Genomic DNA, 12,794 nt, shown 5'->3' on the forward strand with positions numbered 1-12,794 from the left:
TAGCCTATTAGGAGTTTACGAGATATTCTCGTAAATTGTTTGATATTGCTTCAAACCCTAAACTACATACATCAACGCCACCACTTCCAAAACCCTAAACCGCAAGTCATTACGTTCCTAAGCGACTGGCTGGAAAGCACATACCGGAAGATATTATAGTAGACATCCTCTCCAGGTTACCTGTCAAATCCCTGATCCGATTCCGCTGCGTTTCAAAACGCTGGTGTTCAATAGTGTCTGATCCGTAGTTGGCCAAGTTGCAGTTTCAAGTAGCTTCTGAGAAAAAAACTCAGAGTCGCAGACTCGTCTTCTACCGTAACGACTCTGACATTGAATCCTTAGACTTGGAGACGCCGTGGTCTTCATCTTCAATTAGAAAGCTTACCGGTCCATTCGAGCATCGGGATAGGATCAGTCATGTCAAGGTACTAGGCTCTTGCAATGGTTTGGTATGTGTTGCAACTCCTTATTCTGTTACTCCTCTTTACATTTGGAACCCATCAACTGGCGGATTCTCGCTTAAACTACCAGATCCAGGTTTTTCCAATAATGAAACCAACCGCTGTCAAATAAGCTACTGTGGTTTTGGCTATTTGCATGCCACTGACGACTACAAAGTTCTGGTGGCCGCATATTCTCAGGGTAATGAGGTGGCAACGCTGGAGATCAAAATCTTCTCGACAAGAACTGGCCTTTGGAAAAGGATTGAATCACCTTTTAAGTTCTACCCTACCTATTTATCTTCTGCGGCTCTTTTGGGGGAGACACTTATTGGCTAGGAGAAAGCGATTTTTTGCTAGGACCAGTTATTTATGCTTTTGATTTGGTGAAGGAGGAGTGGCGGGAAATGCCAACTTTGGACCAAAATCATAATACAATTTATTTTCAACATGTAGATTCTTGTGGAGGTTGCCTGTATGGATTTTGTTTTGGGCCGTACGCTGCTTGTGATGATTCTGATGAGTTATGGGTCATGAGAGAATATGGGGTGAGTGACTCTTGGATTAAGCTCTTTAACTTAGAATTTTCGAATCAGCCTGAGTCTGAGTGCCCGATGTTTCTCTTCCCATTCTTGGCTACCAAAACTAGTACAGTTGTGGCTAAGTTGGCTTGCAAGGACCACAGGATGGAAATTATAAGGATTGAACATTTGAACATGAAGACGAGCCAGTTGTTACAGACAGGCAACTGGCTTGAGAGGAGGTATCATATGCCTGGTATCATTATATATGAAGAGAGTCTACTTCAGATTCCTGATTATCATGCTGTGATCCAAGAATACAAGAACCCTGGAAAGCTGAAATTAAGAGGAATAATTGCTGGCTGCCTTGCTCTGCTCAACTACTTCTGGTTAATTATCCTCATTTTCACTCTAGCATATTTTGAATTCTGTTAGCTAGATCCTTATTTACCTTATTTCAACAGAAGCCATAATTTCAAATCTTAAGATTTAGTATTATAAGGTTAATTTCAAATCTATATATATTGCCTTGTAGGCTAGCTCCACACTTGACCTATTTCTTAGACAACACAATTATGGCATTCTGCATTTGTTGAAATAATCTACTTTGATTGATCAACTTGATCAAAGTCTGAATTGTTTTTCACGTGGTTACTAATTAAATCAGATGTATGTCTGATGACAATGATATGAAGCAATTATGAGCATGATCCAACTTCTAAACATAAAAGACGCATAAGGTCGGCATAGATGAGTGATACCACTTTTTTAGAGTCTAAGAAGTATTATACAGTTGAGAATTCAAAAAAGTTTGATGCAAAGAGAAAACTCTTAATCATTTGAGTCTTCGTAGATCATTTTGCCGACCTCTGGATTTGCATAACCAGAACCCAGTATTTCATGGAATCTCCTAATTGTTCTACAACAAATGGACTATGAGCATTTAAGTTCTTTTATACTAGCCTCTTGGGAGTGCTTGTCATTTGGCCTTTTGTATTTTGTTAAGAAACTGAAAATAAAATAATTTTAACAACTTGCATCATCCTGCTCCAGCCAAAAGTAAAAGCAGTTTCAATGCTGGGAAATCTCTTGTTGGAACAACATATATAGTGGACATCATTGTTAGGTCACCCATCAAATCTTTGATCGCATTCAGCTGTGCTTTGAAATGGTGTCATTCAATGGTCTTTAATCCTCAGTTCAGATTCCAGTATAAATTAGCCTATGAGCAGAAATTATGAGTCTCAAAATCCTCACTTCTGTTTGCAGGCAAGTTATAGTTCTTTTTGTTGTTGTTGTTGTTGTTGTGAATTTGATGAAGGCATGGATCTAATGATTTGTATGATATTTCTATAGAAGTGATTAAGTTATATCTATGGTGTTGTAACATTTAAGAAGCAGGTGAATCATGGCTGACCAAGGCATATCATATTTAAATGAGGACTTGATTGTGGAAGAAATTGGAACCTAATAATGAGTAGCTTGATATTTGAGGAGGTTAGCTTATTTTCATGAATTTATAATCTTATTATTTTTCACTGAATGAAGAACTTCACATTCATCAATTTCCATGGCTTAGGGTTTAGGTAAAGATTGTCTAGAACTTAAATCTTTTCTTGTTGTAGGCAGTATGCTGATTCAGAATATATATGTTCTAGTACATATGAGGTTGAGATTGTCTAGAACTTAATTATGTTTTTCTTCTTCAAGGCAGCATGCTTTGTTTCTTAAGTACTTGTTTTAGGTGAGGCTTTTTGTTTCCCCAAGTTCTCTTTTCATGTGGATTGCTCGCTGTACATTGCTTTGTAATCTCTCTATATATAGCTGTAAAGTCCGGTTTCTTTCAAGGAAAAAAAAAAGGATATTGTACAGAACTACAGATAAGGTTAATTGCACTTTCATAGAGATGATGAGGATGCATAAATTTAAAACAAAATTTAATTTTTGATGCATAGGACTTTCTGAATAATTAAAACAAAATAAATTTACAATGATAGTCATATATCTCGCAAAGAGATCAGGTAACGTGTTCATGATTCCATTTAGTTTCATTAAACAGAAAACCTCTTCTACATGCAAATTGACCAATATTTTTAACCGAAAATAGTATGCAAAAGAGTCTCTGACCTGCAAAAGCTGATTTATAATCAGCAAGTGCATCAACATTACAACAATAGAATTTTTGGTGTCGGATCAAGAATGCTACAGAGTACGAGTTTCTCAGTTGCTACTTTCAGTTCCACAACTAAATAAAGGCTCTTTGACCAGGAGACCGATGTTTTCTTGAAGAAATTTAAGAACATTTTTTCTTCCTTCTTTGATCAACAATAGTCTTAATCTTCTAAAAGTCTCACTTGATGGCCAGATCCCCAACAGAGATTCTCTTCTAGGTAGACACAAATCTCTGAAGCATCTCTATCCTCTCCTCCAATACATATAAGAACTGAAAAATGTGTGCATATGCTCAGGAAAAACTGCTTGAAAATTATGTACCTGCACACTTAATTTAAAGCCATCTCTATCTCATCTTTCTCGCCAAATATCTCATCATTGTATAATGTATCCGTACCCTGCTGCCATTATTTGAGAAGAATATAAATTGCTCATCAGTTTCTCCATGGTCAATCAATCTATTTAAATTGATGTTTCTGGTCCTGGATTTGGGTGTAACACCTTTGAAATCCATATCATTTAAGACCCGCAAACCAATCCTTCAATTTATAAAAATCTCCTGCGCCTTCCTCATATGCTTGCAGTTGCAGACTCGCCTAGAAGTTGTAATATTCCCCTAAAAGTTGCAAACTTTCAGTCCCAGAAGCTTTCTCTGCTTTGTACCCTGTTTCATTTTTGAAAAAAGAAAAAAAAATGATTTGGGATGCATTGATAGATTCTTTTGATTTCTATCTTATGTGGAGATGTTAGATGATGAGACAAGTATATAGAGAAATTCAGTTTTGACCTGCATTTGAAGAATTGGGATTGGTTTTCAAGAAATTGGATAGTAGCTGGTTTAGTCTGTGAATTTCCATTGATTGTCATTGACAGAAATGCAGATATAATGCAAATTTCATGCTGGAGATTCTACGGATACAATGCTACCGACTAGGATATGGTACAGAAGTTTTGACAATTGAAATGAATATTGACATCAGTTTCTGAGTAAGGTACCGTACGATGATTTTCATTTACAAATGAATTAAATTTCCTTTAAGGAGGACTAGAGTTGTTGAATGAATCCAATGGTAAGATACGGATACAATACTACCCACTAAGTATCTGTAAAACATTCACAATGAATCCAATAGTAAAGCTTCTAATATCAGGAATTTGAACTCCACACAGTAATACCAATCAAAGTTCAAGAAGCTCAATAGTTTTTTTTTTTCTTTTTAATGCAGAAGATAAATAGAAAATGATGGAACCCTTATTATCTCATAGCATAAACAAGTTTCCACAGGAAAACAAATCAGATAATTAACTACCATGGAAATTGAAAATAAACATATGAACAAAAGTGCTCGTTTCATTAACAATTGAGAAGGCGAGTCTGCAACTGCAAGCATGTGAGGAAGGCGCAGATTAAGTTGAATGAAACTAACCACTGACAAATCACATGATTTAAATTAGTGAAAATCAAAGTATTAATCGATGACAAGAACAGAGAGGTGAAGACAAGATTAACAAATTAATGGCCTTCTTTAACCTGACTAATTAACAACAAGAGTAAGAGTGATTACACACACACACACACATATATTGGATATGATTCATTGAGGAATTTGAGAATTAAAAAATTAAGATGATTCGTCATCTTTTAGAGAGTATAATAAGATATTATTATTTCTCAAACTAGTACTCAATAAAGGTATTATTTAAGTAAAGCAGTAATAATGTGGATGTTGTTCGAAAAGAAGTACCCGGAGGAGGAGCCCTTCCCATCAGTTATTACGTATCTCTGCGATGTGGGATATTTTGGACCATGTAGCGTGCTTTACTCCCTCCTTTGCATCTCTCCCCAAGACCCCAAGTATAGGACACTCTATCAATGAAAGATACTTAATTGAGCGAAAGAGGCAGACCCTCGTCTGGAATTGATGCTAGCTTCGGACACTTAATGATTATAAGGCCTTCTAGAGAGCTGAGGAATAGTAAGCCCTTGGTCAATTTCTTGAGATTCGGGAAGCCTTGAACTGAGAGAAGAGTGAGAGATTTGGGGAGCAGCATCTCATTCTCCTTCTCACCAGGTGGAAAGGACACCAAATCTGGAACGGACAAGCATAACTTTGTAAGAGAGGTGAGTCCCTGCAACCCTCGAGATTCCAAGAGAGCCTTACAACTCTTGATATTCACAAATCCAAGTTTTGTTAGGTTTGGGGGAAAGCAAGTAGTCATCAAACTTTCACAGTTGAGATTATAAAGAGAGAAACATGCATAAAGCTCTTACGATTATGTGATATGTTCAACAACTTAATCTGCCAACAAGGCAGTGACATTACGTAATAGCATGACATTACAAATTTACAAGGAAATAAATCTGCAAACTTTTAGTTCCTAGAGCTTTTATGCAAAACAAGTAGAATGGAGTATCACACAATGGAACAAGCTCAGCGCATTCTGAAATCCTCAGTACTTGGGTGTATAGAAACCATGTTTTCCACGACTCCGACCTTTCAGAACTAAAAGTCAGTTGACAAAGTCAGTTGCTTTCTTTGTTTCTGATGCATAGCTTCATATATGTTTGAACATTGTGAAAATACTTGGATGAAGCGTTTTTCTGGGTTTCGAGGATTAATAGAAACGTTGCAATTCTTACTGGGCAGAAATCAAAAAATTCACACAGAAAGCACAATTTTGATTACGCAGTGAAAGCCTCAATTTTGAGATTAAAAACATTGCGGGGCTCTTACTCTTGAGAACCCAAATAAAATCAATCAACTTATTGATGAAGCACTACTAGAAATCTGTTCATTTACATCAGTCCAGAACCGATGTAAAACTAAATTCTGACCGATCTCTTAGTGGCTGATGTAAAAGATGCAGACATCAGTATAAGCGCGTTTTTAACCGATGTCCTAGACAACGACCAACATCGATTCTAAAACACAAATCGATGTATAATCGTTATAATCATCATAATCTTATATGTTAACTATATTTAATTCTTCATATTTTCACATTCTATGCTTAATAAAGTATATCTCGAACAATACCTAAGTGAACATTTAAATCGATTACAATTTCAGAAATGATGTCTAATACTCTTGTAGACATCAGTCTCCAAAAAATTTTGTTTGTACGTGTCCATTTTTACGTGCATCTTGCCTCCTTATTCTCCTGAGAACGATGTATGTGCCTTTAGGCAACATCAGTTAATCTATTAAGAATGATGTTTTATGTTACTAGGAACATCGCTTTTCGTTAGTTGAAACGATGTCTAGTTGTTTTGTAGACATCATTTTTATTTTTCAAAACCGATGTCCTGTATTTCATGGTAAATCGGTTTACTTTATAACAGCTGATTTGTACGTTGACAGTAGATAACGGTTTGGTGTTTAGATATCGATGTGCATTGATTTTGTGTACATCGATTTTTGGGTGATATTTCGATATGTTCATAATCATGAGACATCAGTCCAGTTTTAGGTACTGATTTGTAATCTCTGAATTGACATCGTTTTCTTTGACATTAGTGTTTTGTTTCCCATTTATATGCATCAGTTCATATATATAAGAATGATATGCAAATAATCATCTAGCTGCTGGTGGTGGGAAAAGATAATCTAGAAATACATTTCTCATCATCCAAAAATTGGGACTGCTTGGCCTTTAAATGTACCGATTTATGCAAGCTCCACAAAGCCTTAAAACAATCCTGAGTGCTGATAAGAGTCCAAATCTCCATAATCAGTCAAACTTACAAATCATTTTCAAACTTCTAGCTATCAAAATACGCTATCGATTCTAGTCAAATCAAACCGCTAATGTGTTCTAAATCCTGATCAAGCTAAACCCAAAAAGCTCAACTCACTATAATTTCTACAGGGCACCCTAATAATCCACTATAAACTCAAAGAAGGAAATCACTACAAACCAGAAAGCGGCATCTTCACGAGGAAACTTCAATTCCACACACTTGGGACACCTGCAAATGGAAAATTAAAGCTTAATTCAACAAAAGTTCCAATCTTTCAAGCCATGAACATTCAAGAATTCTCAGAATCAAGTATTTCTGATTCAGTAGCATCAAGATTATAGCTTTATTAATAAATAAAAAAATCATAAAGATTAGCGAAATTGAAAAAAAAAATTGAGAGTGAGAAATTGACATACTGAAGATTGGCGGGTTTGCTGCAACGAGCACACGACAGGGTGACGACGTCGGCCATGATCGCATTCAGTAGCCTCATGCGAGCTGTGAGACAAGAGGAGGAGGGGCTAGGGTTTGAGTTGAGAGGGAAAGTAGCTCCAATCTGGGCCAGACCAACATATTCAGATTATCAGGATACATTCATACATACAATTTCATTACTCTGAGGAATCCAATTTCAATTTCAAATGGGTGATTCATGATTCAATCAGATTAAGAAGAAGAAGATAAGAAGAGAAGAAGAGGAAGAGGAGTAGAAGAAGACGGAGAGGGAGACTGGGAGAGAGAGATACCTGGAGCTTGGAGACGGAGACTCGGAGACGGGAGACCGGAGAGGCTGAGACGGAGAGTCAGAAACGGCGGAGACGGAGACACGTAGTCACGGAGAGAGTCAGAAACGGCGCAGTTGAGTGCAGCTGGGTTGCTGTGTTCGGGATTAGGGCTCCAACCCCGACTTCGGTGGGGCTTGAGAGGACAGAACCATTCCTCTTTAATTTCTTCAACTCTGCCAATCTCAGATCGAGGCCGGGGTCAGGATTCAGAGCTGTTACTTCAATTTTAGATCGAGGTCGGGATCTCGGCGCTTCAGATTCCGCATGAAAATGGAGAAGGGAGGATTGTGATGGTGAGGAGCAGGAAGAGGAGCTCGAGTCTGGGTTGAGAATGGAGGTCGACACTGAGCTTAGGGTTTGTGTTTCAGTTTTGGGGTCGGGCGCAATTTTTTTTTTCTAAGTGTGAAAGTTTTGAGTTTTAGTCCCCGCTTCTTCATTTCACTTAAAAGACTTAGCGTTTTTTGCAAACATAGGTTTCCGCAAATTTTCAAACTAAATTTTTAACACCAGTCATTTTAAAAACTGATGTTAATGACATACATTTAAATCGGTATTTTCATAAAACGATGTTAGATTACTTTTTTACATCGTGTAACATCGTGGGCAAGTCTGACCGATTTAAATGATGTGATGTAAATGAACAGATTTCTAGTAGTGAAGGATATGGTTCTTTACAAACACATATAACGTACTCTCTACGCGGCTACAATCTCTAGACTCACGAGAGAGGTGTTTGTCTTGAATCTTGACCTTCTTCTTCACTTGAACGATCTACAAATATCGCTCCACTTGCACCACCAATCTTCTCTACTGATCTCGAGAGAATCAATGCATGTATATGAATGAACAATATGAAACACTTAGACACGGAACAAGTGTTTCATGGACTCCTATGGAATTCTTTCTAAGCAAGCAAGACACACAATAATTCTTGCATCAAAATCCCTACCCAATCAACGCTGCTTTTCTGAATATATTGAGGAGAAAATAAATTATCAACAATTAAGACTTAACCCTAATTGGACTCCTACTAGGAAAGATCTTTTAATAAAAGATATCCAATTAAAATAAACAAATCCTAAATCACCTAGGACTTCAAAAGCACGATTTTATCAGTTGGAAAATATCTTTGTAAAATAAAATCTAAAAACCAAAATATATTTTCCAAAATTGGACTCCCAAAAACGTAGGGTTGACTACGACTGACTCGGGAATTGCAACACATGTTGCAATCCCGTGCTTATGCATGATATGCAATTACCTGAAATTCTCCGAGATCAATTTTGATGAACTTTGTAGGCTTTTTCAGTTCTTTGTATAGGGATGCCAACATATCAAATATAAACTTTATACCTACAATCTCCCCCTTTGGCATTCCTATACAAAACATCATATTTTAGGCACACTCCCCCTCAACAAGTACTTGAAGATCATCACATTCCATCAGCAATATGCCTTTCCTGAAACACTTATCAACACACCTTGCAGAAAGCAAGTTAAAGATAAGGCATAGGAGTGTCAACAGTCAACACAATTTCAAGATCAATATCAAAATATTTAAACAATCAAAACACAAGTTGATCAAATTCACCAATATCTCCCCCTTTTTGTCTAGGAATGACAAAGGCAACTTATGTAGCGAAAGCTATGTAGAATCAAGCAGTTGGATATAGTCCAAGTATCAATACTCCCCCTAAGTGTGATAATGCTATGAAAGATGCAAGAATGAAATGCAAACACACAATGAGTGGGTTTGTATCCTGCTTGTACAAATGACAGAGACAAAAGCATAGCTTTTAGCCAAGAGTGTTAGCACCAATCCTCAAACATGAAAGTAATAAGTTAAGGTCACATGAGTGAAGAGATTTTGACAACAACAAAGTAAGCAAGAAGATGATCGAGTATTCTGTACCTTTGTTATGTAAGTGAACATAGCTCAAAGTGGGGTTTGTAAGAATCTCATAATCAGAGAAAGTAGAACACACATAAGAAGTGAAAAAAAGATAATCACAATAAACTCAAATCTCCCCTTATGACGCCGTGTGGGCATAATATTTTTTCTTTTTGCCTTTCACACACTATGAAGCTTTTCACATTTTTTTTTTTCAAGAAAACTAAGACTCATGTAACAAGTTTTATGCCAGCAACTCCCAAGTCAATTGACTTTAGGGTACTAGATGTAACAAGGACATCCCAAAGGACATATCAACTCGAGTCAATAGTTTCACAATCCACCGGGGTGACCAAACCATTCCCTTTTCTTCCCAAACCTCATATCGTTCACCACGACCAAGGCCTGTTTACTTTGGGAATAGCCTGGTCTTGCTCCAAATATTTGTACCTTTTTAACAGGGAGCAACAACAATATTCACTCACTTAGTATGTGTGAACTAAAATCAAATCAACCAAGAGGATACGTACCACCACAAAGGAGTATGTGTGCATGTGATAATACAAAGTGATAAAGAATATGTTGTTCATGCTCAAGATTACAAAGTGATGCAAGAACCCATTCAAAACATGTTATTCGACTCATCACAATCATATTTAAGGAAAGTATCATAACACTTGTCAATCTAAGTTCAATTTGATTGCTGTCAGACACGTAGGGATACAAACCACACATGCAATCCTGATTTTCCAGAAAACTGAAAACAAAATGCATAAATAAAAAGCACAATGCACTTATACTAATATGACATCATACACTATGAATTCATGCAAAATGGATCAAGCGAAGTGAGAGTATCAATACTTAGAGCATCCACCAATGGTGCTTCTAAGTGATTCAAATCGAGCTGTGTTTAAGGGCTTAGTAAACGAATCAACCAATTTATGTTCAGTAGGAACAAAAGCAAGCTCAAGCATATTATCAAGATTATCCATATGAGTAGAGAAACAATTATTAGAACCTTTTTTAATCCAGATTTGCTTCTGCTTCAAATTTTGCTCTTTGGGGATTGCAATACGCTCTGCAATCCTGTTAATCAACTTCAGATGCTCTTTCAGCTCAGCTTGCAGCGTTGCAGTTGGGCTAATTTTTTATGCTTTCCTCTGATTTTGAGTGACCCTGCGAAATATATTACACCTAAGACGTATGTGTCCCAATTTTCCGCAAAAATGACAAGTGGGAGTAAAATTTTTAGAGTTATGAACATACCTGGGCTAACGCACAGAGGTGTGACTGTCAGAACTTACCTGAGCAACTTTCTGATAGGTTTTAAGGGCCATTTTAGGTTTTGATCTTTTGGGCAACTTGGGACCAGAATCATTGTCATTTGAAGCTTGTGGCTGTCCCAACGAATTTCCACATTCAACACCTTTTACAAAGGTCAAGGGCTTGCAAGACTCACCTTCATACCCTAAACCTTCTTTGTTGCAATGAGATTTACCAAATCCAATCATCTTAGAGACCTTTTCAGACCCTATAGAAAACTTGTTGAAGCTTTCCTTGACTTTCAATAGCTCATCCTGCAATTTCTCATTTTTAAGGGTTAGTGAAACATTTAGAGTGGACTGAGCCTTGACTTCAACCTGCAAAATTTTGATTTTGTTAATAAGCTCATCATTCTCCTTGTCCCAATCTTGAGATTTGACCTCACCCTACAAAACCTTAATCTTATCAACAAGATCAGTACATTCTTCTTCCCATTCTTTTAAAGAAGTATCAAATTTTTGCTTAATTTTCATCTTTTCCACTCTTAAAGATTCAACTTAGTGTCGCTGGATGTTTTATCCCGTGGCAACATGATGGGAAAGCTATACGTATGGAAATTATGCTAAGCTGTAATCGAGTTGCAGACCAAGTTATCTTTCCGTTGTGTCACCGTTGTATGATGACTTGAATACACATTTACGCAAGCGTACGTATCATTGTCAAGATAGGGAAATATTATGCCCAAAGTTTATCGTACCACGGGGATTAGTGGCTAACCCACAATCCTTGGGTAATCGGAAATAAAGACACTTAGCAAACAAAGAAAAGAAAAATAAAATAAATAAAAATACTATTCTAAGGCACCAAGCCTTAGCAATGCTCGGCTTTGGTTTTCACCCAAGCCTAATCAAAACTAAGAGCCTAGTGATGACTATTTACAATGAGTTGGAGTTCAATATTTTAAGAGTTGATTTTAGATTAACAAAAATGTAATGAAATGTAAAGCAATTAATAAAAATGCAAATAAATTAATAAAAGTGTAACCAAATAAATGGGAATGTCGGGTGTTAGGGAGGTTCCTTCACCCAAATTCTATGTGTCGGAAGCTAATATAATGTAGATGCAAATCTCCTACTTTGACGGTAGTCGTATCCAAGGCGGTTCAAGGCTCAAGAACCGAAATTCCCTTTCATGGTATTCCTACTCCGGTTCAAGGGCCGTAGGAACTCACTTGACATGAATTAGAGCCGGTTCAAGGGCCACTAATTCACATCAAGAGGCCTAGAGTTCGAGGAATTAGAAAACTAAGCGACCTGCCCGCGCAATCACGCAACGGGTGTAAATCACCATGCTTATAACCCCTCGAATACGAAATTGAAGGTTTCTAGCTTAGAAATTAGAGGGGGTCAAGCCTCTAACTCCGTCCTAGACATGCTCAAAATACACACCCTAGAGTTGACTAGGCTCCTAGACATGCATTTTAACCCAACAAAAATAGATATAAGCATCCATCATATGAAAATTGCATCATTACATTAAAATAAGCATCTTTTACACAAAATTTGGGTTAGGGACACAACCCTAACCCCCAACAAGGAAATTACTCACAACTCATAATCATAGACATCAAAATTACAAAATTCAAATACAAAAGAGAAGAGAAGTGTAGGAGAAAACAAGAATAGTCACAAATAGCTAAAAAGCTAGCATGACTAGTCTTGATTTACAACTCCCACAATTACCCAAGTCTTGAATCTTGTAGAGGAGAAGTCTTTGATGAATCTTTGAAGCTTTGGGTGAGTAAATCCTTTAAATCCCTAAAATAAAACTAAAGAAAATATGGAAAATGGAGGAGAAGAGGATGAGAGCAGCCCAAAGGGCTGCCCTGTTTCTTGGTGCGGCGCTGTTGCTCTGTAGGGTTCTCCCTGGAATGAGGGTGCTTCAATATATATATAGTGGGTTGGTGGCCATTCGTTT

The 12,794-nt window shown here is 37.1% G+C and overlaps 1 long non-coding RNA gene across 1 annotated transcript; it reads right to left on the bottom strand.

The window, feature by feature from the left end:
- Positions 1-6,773: 6,773 nt before the first annotated feature.
- LOC133713760 (uncharacterized) lies at positions 6,774-8,067 on the bottom strand. Its single transcript, XR_009848237.1, has 4 exons — positions 7,622-8,067; positions 7,292-7,431; positions 7,053-7,103; positions 6,774-6,840 (listed from the first exon to the last, which is right to left on the bottom strand). It is a non-coding gene; the product is annotated as an uncharacterized LOC133713760 (long non-coding RNA).
- Positions 8,068-12,794: the final 4,727 nt, after the last annotated feature.

This window comes from Rosa rugosa, chromosome 6 (genome assembly GCF_958449725.1).
Source record: "Rosa rugosa chromosome 6, drRosRugo1.1, whole genome shotgun sequence".
NCBI classification, from domain to species: domain Eukaryota; kingdom Viridiplantae; phylum Streptophyta; class Magnoliopsida; order Rosales; family Rosaceae; genus Rosa; species Rosa rugosa.